Source organism: Aythya ferina (assembly GCF_964211825.1).
Source record: "Aythya ferina genome assembly, chromosome: 2".
Taxonomy (NCBI): domain Eukaryota; kingdom Metazoa; phylum Chordata; class Aves; order Anseriformes; family Anatidae; genus Aythya; species Aythya ferina.
In genome coordinates, this window is record NC_140297.1 from 34804972 (window position 1) to 34816979 (window position 12008).

Consider the following 12008-nt stretch of genomic DNA (forward strand, 5'->3'; position numbering starts at 1 on the left):
TATACTAAATATTTATGAAAAAAGGATCAAAATATTCTCAAAATGAGAAAGCATCTAACTAAATATCTTACAAAAAGGACAGCAACTGAAAAAATACTTTTTTTTCAAGTTCTTTGATGATTTAAACAAGTAAGCATGGCTTCAGATTGTAAGAAAAAAGACCATATATAACATATAATATACACAAGTAGAGAGCATGCAAATTCAGCTATATAAAGCTGTGCATGAGCATCTTACCTGAAACCAGAAGAAAGTTGTGACTACTGTCACATCAGTTGTCCAAGTCAGTGACTGGAAGAACAGTCAACAGTCTGTTTAATAACAGTGCAGTTTGCAGCATATGCAAATAAAACCCATGCCAGAAACTCCCAATAATGGATTTCCAGTGTGGGCAAGAGTTGTCATGGTAACTGCATTTTTGTTTTTAAATTGAACAGAGGACGTAACAAAAGGGTGATGCTTTCCAAAACTTGGGGTGACGGAGCAGCTTTGTGAATTGTCTGTCGCTTCAGATTTTATTGTCTTGGGCAAAAAATCTGCACATGAGGAACGGTGCAAGAACCTAGGAAGGTAAAGACATTTCCACAGAGAAGAGAAAATTAATTGCTGGAATAGGGAGGCATTACTTCACAACCTGCTTAATCGCTCACACTGTCACAAGTGTCCTGAACTAGGCTCTCTGGTTATTGAAGTTTTCCATTAATTTTTCTTCTCCTGAAGAGGCACAAAAGCCCATGCTGAGAGAAACAGCATTTTAAGATCCCTAGTAAAATGTTTTGTTTTAGAAATTATAGTTTCCCTTAAAACACAAAACAAACAACAAGCAAACAAAACCACCGTGACAAACAGGTGCCGCATTTAAGATAACAACAAGCCGGTACTTCAGAAAGCCTTGCTTCTAACTGCTCTGGTCTGAAGCATCCAACTTCTGAACAAAGACCAGTTCCAGTGTATAGTGCCTCTTCTGCTGTATGGCTTGATCTTACCTATTTAGAAATACTTAATTACCCCCAGAGCAAATCTATCCTAAACAACACTAATGAAACAGTCCCAGTCTCCAGAAGTCAGATGAAAAAGCAAGCTCTGCTGAGGCTGTTTCACTGGTGAGTCAGTTGGCAATCGTTTCCAGTAACCATCTGATAAATACAAAACCAGAGAGTACAATGCAAGAGCCTAAGAAAAACACAACAGCACAGTGATGTGAACTGGGCCTTGCGCACCAGTTTTGCACTGAAATTACTGCTGAGAATAGGACTAGTGCAGTTTGGAGAAGGTATAGACTCTTCCTAGCCAGAAGACAAATTTCTGTGTGTCACTTCACCAAGGACTAGCACTTTTAACAGGTTTAAACTATTGAGTAAGCATAAAGCACAACTTTATTAATCAGTTTCAAGGTGCATTTAGTAAAACAGTTTAACGGTAACATCCCTGTTAAGAAGTAGATGTCAAACATGATAGGAACATAAATTCTCTTCATGTAAACTCAGTTTAGATACTGCCTTGAAAGTGCCATGCACCAAGTGTTTTACTGATGTTCACTGTTCACTCAGGTAGCCATGCAGTCCTCTTCACTGCTTGGTGTCTAAAACGACCATTTTACCACTTGGCTTTCATTGTTCACTACCTGGCATTTTGGCAAAGATTGGCAAAGTTCATGACAAGAAAACAGGGTTAATTTGCAGCAAAATGCACTTAAAGTTACTGTCATCATTATCTTGACAGCATATCCCCCAGGACATGCCAGATGGAAATTATGTGATACCCTTTGCCCATCTGAACACAGCGCAATGGTCGTGACACCCTGGAAGCTTCAGAAAATGGAAAAACAAACTGGAGGCCTCTCTGATTTTAATACAAAAAAAGAAGCCATGTAATCAAAAGGATATTTCCATCAGCTTTCTTTTTTTCTGTGTGGAGCCTAAAGGAAATTAAGGTGTGCCCACATTTGCATTTTAGCACAGATTAGAAGTACACTTCCTCTGCAAATCTCCTGATCACCCCTTCTGACCACAATTTGGGTAGCTCTGCAGGACAGTCATGGAGCATGGACACCAAATCCCCTCTGGATGAAGTGAAAGCAGAAGGCATGCTCCAGGAGCACAGCCAGTGCTCACTGAGCTGTGGCACCAAACTGGAGCTCATCCTGACTGGTCCCATCCTGGTGTGGATGTGGGATCCTCGCCATTACCTGATTCACTACAGAGGTCCGCTTTTACTGCACTGCTCTCCTTGCTAATGCTGATATGGTCTAGACACAGACTTACACCACTTAACTTTGGGCACGCAGATAAGAACTCCAGATCTCCTTTGGCAATTGTTATGTAGGAAGCAAAAAGAGAGAGATGGGCACTTTTCCAGAACTCAAATGAGTTGAAGATGACTCCACCACCTAACCCAAGGTGCTTAAGAGAGGCAGGAGGCTGGAAGGATACATGTGACAAAGACCACCTTGTATTCTGAATATTCTGAGGTTTACTTCCAAAATAGGGCTTTCCAATTTTCTTGTATTCCTTCAAATTAATTTGATACATGGACTTAAGAAAAGGCTTTTGTTACCAGCTCTGAAGAAGGCAGGAATGATGTGTGCCCTCTGTCTGAAGTCTTATTAATGTTTCAGTAATGTTTCCCAGTAAATCAAGTTATTACCTCGAGAATTCCAGATCTGAACGTGAAACTGTAAGTGAATACTGAATACGGCTCCAAACCATCTGTCAAAACTGCTGCATCCTCCAGCAACTGCTTTGTGCTCCTTTTTTAAAATTCTCTTCAAGCTCAGGAAGAAGAGAGGAAAACATGGTTGCCCTTCAACAACTACCAACTTATGCTTCCATAAGGGTGTGAAAACACTGATCCTGCATCCCAACCAGACTCGTATTCTGGCTGCCAACAACAATGATTGAGCTTCTCTAGGGTGACTCATATTTTACATTACCTGCAGCACGTAAGGTTACAATGGTACATGAGCAATTAAGACTTTAAAGCAGGCACAAAAAACAGAATTGTGCTAACTAAGCTAAAATTGCAGCAGGCTCTCATGGTTTGAGGTAAACATGATCCAATTACTTCAGGTTCAAGACTTTCTGCTTTTCCTCTTGCCACAGGAGAGCCTCAGAACTAAGTATGTTTGCTCCCATCTTTCCTCAGAAGCATGCACTACCAACTACCTCTGTCTCCTCCAAAAAGACAATTTAAAGGCATGAGGCTGAGGCAAATCCAAATAAATTTAGGAGAAGAATTGTCACAACTGCTAAGTATTGGCCTAATTCTTCTCTATTAAGTCAACAACAGCAAAAGTAGGCCAAGAGTACTTCTGCAAATCACCTCACCATTTTATAGAAGTAAGAAAACATGAGCATCCAATATTATTTATAGCTATTGTGTCCTAAACCCATAAGCAGTACTTATCTTTACTTATCATCTGTTACCAGGAGCCTTATCATTCTAAATCAATCAAAACAAATAATAGGTATATGACAATATGTACAACAGGAAGACCTGCTAAAAAATAAAAAACAAAAGAGTACCATCCTAACTTGTCCTCATTGTCCTCAAACCTTTACAACTGCATTGGCTCGAAACAGCTCCTCAGTATCACAATTCATCTCTAGCAATTCTCAAAGCAATAAGCATACAGCAAAATCCCACATCTCACAATAGAAAGGCATGAATTTAGAAAAATCTGGAAAAACTGCAGCATCAAATCAACATTATGTGATTGTTTTTGTTATGGCTTTGGAAGAAAAAGACTTAACAGCTGTTTCAGAGCTGATTCAGCAGTGAAAAATCACTGTAGAGAGAATTTGAGCAGTGAAACTGAAAGTGTACATCTCACCCCGTATCTGTAGTCAATTGAAATTTTGTGACTAGAAGAATGGGAACAATGAAAAGCCTGATGAAAGTCATGTGGACACAGCCAGTGCAAGACTGAGAAATCCAAAGTAAGAGTTACAAGCAACATTGAGTGACTTTCACAGAATTAAAAAAGAATCAATACTGAGACCTTAGCTCTACAGCTATTATAAAATTATTAAGTTACATTCACTCATGTCCACCTGGATAAACACAGCAATAGTTTTTTCCAAGTAATGCTTTCATGGCTTTCTCTGTTATACTTCAAATTGTCAGCTTTAATATATCCAACAGTCTCATCTGGCTAAAGAAAAAAAAATTATAAGCATTATAAAATTATTTATAGATACCATCCAAATCACAGCCTCTGTTGAGCAGATGCTTTTGTTGGCCATGGACATGTGCTACTTACTCTCTGAAGTACTCTGTGATGCAAAGAAACCGTTACTTCTATCTAGTCTACTTTCTTAAGGAGGCTGCTCTAGTAATTAAATCATGCTATTGCAATGACCCAAGAGAGGAAAATTTAGTTCAAACAAAACTGTCCTACTTGTTTAATCAAGAGAGACAGAAGGTAGAAAAGGGAGAAAAAAACAAAACAAAACAAACAAACAAACAAAAAAACACCAGACAAACAACAAACATCCTGCATTTAACACCAGATTACTTTTCATGTATAATATTCATCACTTAATGAAAAAAAATCCTGTGTTCTAAGCACACAGAAAACAAAACAAAACAACAAGAAAACCCACACAACTAACCACCCAGAGACAATCCACTACAGTACATCCCAAATAAGACACCAAAGAAGAACATGGTTCGTTGTCAAGTCTAGTCAGATGTTCCTGGAGCAAAGCAAGTATCTACTGTTTCACTAACCCTTGGGACAAATAATTCAGTCCCTTGTACTAGAAAGATCTTATATAAATTTAGAAGTAGGTCATTATGCATCCTAAAATGTAAGTATACATAAAAATACCACCTTTCCCTCACATCTACCATAGAAATTGACTTTAACACTACATGTGACGTGATTAATTTTAAATGCATAATCTTGACACTGTTGCCCCCTTCCCCCAGAGATGAGATAGATTACATTTGTATGAAATTTGCTACATATGTATCACGGACAGATAGGTTAATAATCTTTGTGGCTAGAGATTAAAAAAAATCCATTAGTAATGGCAGCATTATAATGTTAATTGTTTAGCTGTCATACCACCTTTTCAATCCAACTTTTAATCACGGGTGAGAATGAGAACACACAGCTAAATAGGACTGACTTAGCTCACAGTTGGGTCCTAAATAATTCATTCCTCTTCTCCCCTGTCCCCTTTTGGACAGAGCCTTACCAAGGGACAGGCTGGCAGCTCTGTGCTCCTTATCACAAGCTACCAGAAGGACCAGGGTCCCAGATAACCCCCTACCAGCTCTGAGTACACCTCACACACGTGACAGAGAAGCCCCAAACCCAGGGACCACAGCACCTGCTTTGTGATGCTGGAACAGAGGGGTCCACAGTCTCCCTGTCCAGAAAGTTGGAGCTACCAAGCTGTGATCAAATCCAATGCTGGGAGTACAGCGCTGCTCGTGGGCACAGTGAGGGCTGTCAACCTCAAGCAATAAAGAAGCAGTGGGACTGTTTGCAATGGACGTCCTATTCATCCAGAGAAGACTTTACAAGCCAAAAGACAAAGGATGATCAAGCAATAGAAGAGAGAAGAAGGCTTTTCATTTTCAGTCAGGAAAAGAACAGGCATACAGTGTCATTTCACAGTCTGTACTAAAAACCTTGAGAGAATCATCTGCTAATGAGAATGTCCCAGGGTTGGTATGAGTGGAAACACTTACCATCATCAGAGCTTTGGCACGAGCATGGTTGGCTTTCATTTTTCTGTTATCTATTGCTATTTAAAGCTTTGCTTTGTTCACCGAAACAAAGATATACCAAGGCTTAATCCTTTTTTTTTTCTTTTTCTTTTTTTTTTTTAATACTCATTATTGCTAAAATGTTACTGCAATGCACACTATTTGTTTTCCTCGATTCAGTTTTGATAGGCACAATGTTCTGGAAGTCAATGCCTTCTGGTGGAAATAGCTGTCAGTCTGCCAGCGTGTAGCAATTCAAGATCTTAAGACAGCACTGTCTGTACATCAAGAAAAAGACATCACTTTCCTTTAAAATCACTGAAGGCATCCATATAACTTTGTACCAGACTGGCTCTTCGTGACCTGATCAGCTGCATAATGTTGTGAGATGCATAAATCTACCAAGGCTGACGTCAAGCAACGTATTTTATTAGACCAGCTGACTTGGTTTAACTACAGAGAAACAAACCCCAATCCAATCACCTGTTTCATGCAGAACAGTATAAAGGACTATTGGAAGAAGGGTTTCTGCAGCCCAGGTAGAATTCTTACCAAAGCCTGAAGAAAAATGTCATGGAGTATGTAAGAACAGCAGACACAACCCAGAGATCCTTTAATCTTATCTGGAAAGTTAGATGTGTTCCTGAAAGAGTGGCAGGATCCAACATGCCTGCTCTGTTCTCTTTGATGTGATGTTTTAATTTTCACACTTCATCATATACTTTCTAAAAAAAATCTTTTTTTTTTCCCCTTGCAGATACCTATTTTTTTCCATGATAGAGATGAACTGTCATGTACGTGTAGTGTATATCACAATTTCTAAATAAAGTTGCAGGGGAAACAACACTTCCTCTTGAGAATGTTTAGTGTTATCCTTTATAAAGCAGGGCTATTAGCTCAAAATTTAAATCTCATTAATTTTAATGAGCATGGTAACAAGATTCATTTTTTCCCCAGATGCATAGAAATTTGTTTACATGCTTTACAAAGTGCAGTGACCGTGGATTATGGAAACATCATATTTCTTGACCGATTTGCCGTATCTTTGTAGGCTTCTGGTCTCTAAATCCGCTCCAATACACCTCTTTTAGTGTACTTTATAACACTAGCATTTACAAATTGATGCAGACAGACACTGTTTCCTTTAATGCTTACATATAGATTAGGTCTTCACAGATTGTTTTTTATATTAAGATAATTTGAAACTTGAAAAAGAGATGTGTAGTATTTTGACCAAAGAACAAGTAGTTTTAAATGCATCAGCGTTAACTTTCTCTTACATCTTTTTAGGCTGAGGGCCACTAACTTCCCTATGTTGTGCTTCTGAACTGGCAATATGTAAACAAACCTTGACACTTTAGAGAAGTGTTGCAAGAAACACCACTTACAAGGTGTGATGAGGACAATTAGTGCTATGAGTGCTAAGTATTTTTGTTATTGATACCAACAGGTAAGAAAAAAAATGCAAATACTATTAAAAAATGTACATAGAAATGTTTAATTCTTATTTAAAAGAAATATGTTAAGTCTTGCACTGGAGCTCCTTGAGGACAGACGGAACAATTCCTGAAGCTGTCCTTGTGGTGGGAAAGACTTCATGTACCTGTATGCAGGTAACACGAACAATGAGAAGCAGCTGCTGACAGAGTGGATCATCCTCTTGGAAGACACATACATATCACAGTTAGTCTTAAATCCATTGATATGTATGACTGTAACAAACACCTGGACAATGCGAACTAGGAAAGAGACTCCACAGATCAGGTTTTCTGCAACATTATCCTTCTGGCATAAGATAAACATGAACTGAAAGAGACTTAGAAGCAGAGACACAACATATAGGAACATTGATTATAAAACTGAATGATTAGATGTGGTGTTTTTCCAAAATGGAAAAAAAAAAAAAAAAAAACAAAAAAAAACGGGGGAAAGAATCAATTGCAATAGCTGGGTCAGCAAGAGATGACTCAGGCTAGAGATAAACTGATAAGCTAGTCTGAGGTTCTTATGTCCTGACCAAGAAAGTAATAATTAAAAGGGATCTCCCCAACTTAAATGATCCAAGTCCCCACAATGACCACTACTTCCTCAAGTTCTCAATTGCTGAAGGACTGGAATCCAGCTAGGGTTACCTTAAAGGCTCTATTCAGACAGAGCTGGCAAAGAACTTCTGACCCTGTGGGAAAAAAAGTAATAAAAGCGAACCCAAAGCTATAGATGAAGCAGCCATGCTAGGGAAGAACAAAAGGCCCATTTCAGAGTAAGTGCTTTCACATCAGTTCTTGTTGTACCACTGCAGAGCTACAACAGAACAAAACCTAAAAGCAAATTAGGAGATTGGCCAGAAAGGAAAGCTTCAGTTACGACTTGGTGAATAATTTAGCGTTATTACAGACAGCCCAGCAGAAGGAAGATGTATAGAGTTTTAATGTACCGAGCTTGTTTATACCATTCAACAACAGTATGGCATCCCAATATAAAATATGGCATCCCTCCGCAATAAAGTTAATAGTTAATATAAAACTACTGAGGACCTCCCTGGCTCTCAGCAGCAGCTTGGTGCCTCCAGTGAGGAACTGGAGCTCAAATTCATTAAACTCGTACACACTTTGAAAACAGCCAAAGCAGCTTAAGATATTCTTGCTCCCAAGAAACTTGTTACTGCCCTTTCACTGGAGATAAGTATTCCCCTCCACCCAAAAATTTATAAATAAGTAAAATCATAGGAAACTTCCTTAATCCACTTCAGTGTCAAGTCAGTTGACACAGCAAATAGTTCACGTACTTTGTTCACCAAAATGCAGGCATGGCACTCTCCAGCTTATGGGCAGCAATGAAAAAAGTGGAAGCAGTGTTACTTTCAACTGGTCCAGATCAAGCTAGAAGAGATACTATGTCCCTAATCTTACATTTAGATTCAAGTTAGTGCTACCGACTGCGTATCTATTTGAATTTAATTAAAAAATGAAAGAAATTCCACAAGATTAAAAAATTAAAAAAAGCTTCAATCCCATTCTCAAGCATTTTTAGAGGTTTAAAAGATTGGAGTTTTTAATTACGATGCCTCCGCAACATGAAAGAAATGAATAACTTACAAAGAATTTGATTTAAGCTTAGTGAAAGGGTGCTACAGCTTAACAATCCATATTTATTACTTCTAATGAGTACGCTCATTTTTCACTTCAGTTCCAGTCACTAAACAGGATACAAAGACAGCAGACAACGTGCAGAGTTTCATAATGTGTGTGCAGTCTAGCATCTTGGTTGCTTCATAGCATTTTTGAGGTTGGTTGTACTTGAACTACAGCTGAACAGCCTAGATTTTAATTATAGGCTATAAAAGCAGCAATAAACAGACGTGTTTACAACTGATGCAGATTCCCCTTAAACTTCTTTGTAGTGTAAGAGTGCCACCACTATTGTTCTTCACCTCCTCTCTCTCTCTACTCTCTTCTCCCAGCCTCTCACCCTTTTTGTGTTTGTTTCTAAAATGCTGGCAGTTGGTACCGTTTTTTCTAAAACCACCACTGCTTACAACACAAAAACAAATTAAACCTGCGGTTAATTATGAGTAGTGCAGCATAAGGTGCATCCTGGCATACTTAAGACATTGTCCACAATTTTTCATATAATGCACTTAATGAATTTCTGAAAAATGTGAATAAAGAAGCAATTTCTTCTTAATAGAAGGAGCTAAAAGGCTTTTTTTTTTTTATAATAAAATTATTTTTGAAGGTTTTTTTTTTTTTTTTTTTTTTTTAATAAAATGAAGCATCAGGAAACATACTATTGAAAGCTGATTTCTTAACAGATGGTAGTCATGCCCACTTCATCCAGGCTGACCTACATATTTTATCCTTAACACTCATCTTTTACTAACTATGTCTTCTACAATTTTGTCAGCAAATAACACTTTCAGGATAAAAAGCCTAAGCAACTCATCCAAATAAGTCGTCTTTATATGACGAAATAGAAAATGCATAAAGGAGGAAAACAATTTCACAAAACCTATGCCAGAAAATTGTACTTCTGAAATAAAGTTGTATTTTCTAAAGCTCTTGTGATTGAAAATATATGCAAAGTTTTCATCAAATCTTGACCACAATACTTGAACTTTGCAGGGCTTAAAGCATCTTCTTAACTCATATTTTCTTCTAGAAAAAAATAAATATCTACGCCATACAGACAGTCAACACTTAGAATTGAATTTCAGAATTTTATTCCATGTATTTCATTGTGAAAATATAAATTATGAAAATTATGAAAAAATAAATGTTTGTCAAAAAATGAAGAGCTGGAGGAGGAACGTGAAAAAAAAAATGGCTTGAATGGCAACCTAAAGTGAAGAGAATTTAACACTTCCATATAAAATGTGTATGTGTATTTTTGGGAGCATATCACGAATTTGCTCCCCAAAACTGTACTCACATTTTTTAATTTATTTTTATTTTTTAAGAGAACATCAGAAACTGTCAAGAGATGTTCAAGTCCTTTACTTGTGTTACTTCAAAATGACAACAATTTACATGGAACATAAAGATAAACCTTGGAATGACTGACAACAGTTGAAAGGATTACTCTTGGAGAAGTTACACAATCAGCATTTGCAGTTTTCCAGTCTTCTGTTCTGCATTCCAAATTAAGAAAATAAGTCAACTGCCTGTTCTAGCTGCAAACAAACAAGGTGGCAGCAGGAGCCAGCAGTCCCATTGTTCCTATTCCAGACTGCCATTCTCAGACACGCTAAGTCGCCTGACTGCTCATGCTCATCAGTGTCTGGGGAAAAGAGCAAGGTATTTTAAACATGTTGTCACTTTGTGTGCAATACAGAGACTGCTCCAAAAACATCCTTTTTGAAAGGCTTGAAGGCTTTCCAGGAGTAGAATAAGGCAACATCTATGAAAATTCTTTACAGTTGAAGTTTATGAGAAGCATTTTGCAGTTAGTAAAATAAAGATGTTGAGAAGAGCACCACACATATCTGATTGCCTAACAAAGCTCTGAAACCTTGCACATATGGACAGAGAACCAAAAGGACAGTTCCTACTCTGACTGAAGCACCAGTCCCCTGATGTCCCCCATGGGAATGATCATTGGGAATGATTTCCATCAAGTACGCAAAAAGTTATTGAATTACTCAAGTGAAAAAGATTCTGATCTCTCTTCCTTATGTTTCTCTCTGTTCAGCACCATCAGGTTCTGGAAGAAAGATTTGAAAGTAGGACAAATGGTAGACTTACACCAGGCTCTGAACAGCCTCCAGAAAAAGCTGACTCCATCTTCATGCTTCCCAAAGCCTCCACTGTGAAGTAGAGTTCATTTAGACTGACACAAATCAACATTAAACGTTCACACTTTGTGTTTTGCTTTCACCACAGATGATAGGACTTTGTATGGCTGGGAGTACTATCACCAGCCTACACAAAAATTTGGTATCATTCACAAATACTGGATGTAAATTTGCCTTTCCTGACTACAGTGTCCAGCAACTCATTTTAAAAAGCCCGTCATCTGCTCTTGCAGGTTGTTCACACAATTTCCTTATACAGGGCTTTGGAATAATTAGAGTTTCCAGTAAACATTGGAATGAATTGTGTTTGCTCCCTCCTGCAGAGAGATCTGGAATGAATTTTGCCTGGAGACTCCACAAACTGCTTGAAGCAGAGTTCACGTCTCCCGTTACTAGCTCGTACATTCACAGTTCCATCTCTCACCACCTTCCTCTTTGCCCAACTCCCCCCCTGCACATGGAATACTTTTCTAGAGCTAGACCAGGACACTGCAAAAGTGTGAGGTAGTTAGAAGTTAAAAACAGCAGCTTAACAACCTTACACAGCACATTTAAGGAGCTTAAACTCACCAACAAGTGCAGGAGTTGTCAAGTTGGGTGTTATACATTAAGCATGGGAAACTAAATACATGTGACAAATACATTAGCTAAGAATCATTACATTCATATGGAAAGAAATGCATCTAAATTAAGTCACGCATCAGTTATGTCTGAACAGAGCAAAATTACAATTAACATTATGCACATAATCAACCACTGTTGTTTTTTTTTTTTTCAATTAAGTATTCAGAACCAATTCCAGGAATGCTGCAGGCTTGATTTTTCTTCATCTGAGCAAGCAGAGATCTATTTCTTGAGCAATACCCGCTCAGTCTTCATGTCCACATGTACAGAAACAAGATATTTCGCAGGTGGCAATTTAAATAAACCACCTGAAAGTGAACAGCTCAAGTCAAGTTGCCAGTTTATCCAACACCACTAAACAGCCTTCCATTTG

General features: G+C 38.1%; 1 protein-coding gene across 6 annotated transcripts in view; it reads right to left on the reverse strand.

Annotated features, from left to right (window-relative positions):
* The window catches only part of OSBPL3 (oxysterol binding protein like 3), a 90675-nt gene that overhangs the window by 48374 nt on the left and 30293 nt on the right, over nt 1–12008 (reverse strand). For 5 of the 6 annotated variants that reach the window (XM_084508841.1, XM_084508846.1, XM_084508844.1 and 2 more), the window contains one exon: nt 238–562. The exons of the other annotated variant lie outside the window; for it this stretch is intronic. The gene's annotated coding sequence lies outside the window, so the exon portion shown is untranslated. The remainder of the gene's footprint in view (nt 1–237; nt 563–12008) is intronic. 6 annotated transcript variants of the gene reach the window in all.